General features: G+C 36.0%; 1 pseudogene; it reads right to left on the bottom strand.

Annotated features, from left to right (window-relative positions):
* Positions 1-694: 694 nt before the first annotated feature.
* Positions 695-1,057, bottom strand: LOC102865900 (annotated as a pseudogene).
* Between the last annotated feature and the right edge of the window lie 633 nt (positions 1,058-1,690).

The raw sequence follows: 1,690 nt of genomic DNA, 5'->3' as shown, positions 1-1,690 counted from the left end.
GTCTGAGAATCCCACAATGTAACAATTTCTTCATAGTGTTATCTTTAATCATCATGAAAGACTTCTTCTTACAGGATTTACAGCCCCTGAAAAACCACTGGAGAGTTAGCTATGTGTTAGTTCAGATTTCTTTATTTAAATAAACTTAGAAATCCTGATATATGCTGTTCAGGTCATCAGAAAAATGCCACTCTTGGAATTTGTCCATCTTTTTTTTTATGATTAGACCAGATACAGGGTGTTGTTTTTTTTTAATTTTTCCTTTTCTTCTATAAGATATTAGATGTAAAGTATCATTTTCATAATAACATATCAGCTATGTATTCTATCAACTTGATTTATAAAAATAAAGAACTTTTTTCATAATACATTTTTTATTTTCAAAGTACTAGTCTAGTTTGACTAATAATACATGAAAATATTTTACAGTACCCCAAGACACCCATATTCTACATCTTAATTAAGCCTAAAGAAAACTGACTGAAAATAGCTTAGAGATTTCATGACTTGAAACTTGAAGACTAAGTGGAAATATATTTTTTTAAACTTTACCCACATACATATCTGGTTTCCTCCTAACATTTGTCTCTCCTTTAAAAGCGGTGATAATTCAGTCATCCACACCAAACTTCTTCCTAAATGATTCTGGAATTGATATGTTTGTTTGAGTCCTCTATTTTGCAACTCCATTTCTTCATAAGTCTGGCATGTAAGACTTTATTTTTCCAAAGTTTCCACTTCTTCAGTCAGTGGTGACAACTCTAGGTCGGTTAGCTTTTGTAGTTCTTGTATCATGGTCATAGTCTTATTCAAAACAAAGCAGATCTGGCTCTTAGTCTCATTCCGTTCATCAGCATGTGGTTTAAAGAATGCATACAAAGTCTGATACCAAGATTTTATTGCTAACAATTCCTTCAAGATAGTAACTGGATTTTTCCTCACCAGCTGAATCAGGATGGTTGTTCTTAATTTCATATCCCAGCCTGTATAAAATGCAATCCAGACCAGAGTCAGCTTTCTGGAACATCACTTCCAGTTTATTGACCTCTGCCTCCATGTTGAATAGTTGACATTCCTCAGACTGCAAGGATGCTTAAACCTCTGAAAAGAAAGAACTTAACTGATACTGTTCTAGTTTGATTTATCTACTGTAAAGTTACTTCTGTTGTCTTTTATACTCATTTCATGGGAGCACATACACTCAGCTCACACATGAGAAATGACCATTTAGATGATAAAGTAGAAATGAATGTTGTGATTGTGGTTTTGTTGTTGCTATGTGTCTGCAACTCATAGTGACCCTATGTATTGCAGCCCTAAACCCGGCTCTCTCCTGCGCCAATCTTATTGTCTCTGACACACCTACTCTCACTACCCCAGTCACTGAATCAAATCATCTCATAGAGGATCTTCATCTCTTGCGCTGTCCCTCCATCCTCTGAAGCATGACATCCCTCTCCAAGGACTGGTCCCTCCTTGCAACACATCCGAAGTCTGGCAAAAGAAGCTTCAGAATCCTTGCCTCCAAGGAGCTGCTTAGCTTAACCCTCTCCAGGATGAACCTATTTGTTCTCTTAGCAATCCATGATATATGGAAATGAGTGTAAAGAAGAAAAAAACATTTCCTTACTGTTGGGAAGACCCAAAGTTTGAATACCGGGCGTGAAAAACAAAACAAAACAAAAACACA

This window comes from Elephantulus edwardii, unplaced genomic scaffold (genome assembly GCF_000299155.1).
Source record: "Elephantulus edwardii isolate Elephantulus edwardi_28Jun2011 unplaced genomic scaffold, EleEdw1.0 scaffold00290, whole genome shotgun sequence".
NCBI classification, from domain to species: Eukaryota; Metazoa; Chordata; class Mammalia; order Macroscelidea; family Macroscelididae; genus Elephantulus; species Elephantulus edwardii.
Note: the sequence above shows the minus strand (reverse complement) of the source record. Positions and strands in the feature narration are given on the sequence as shown.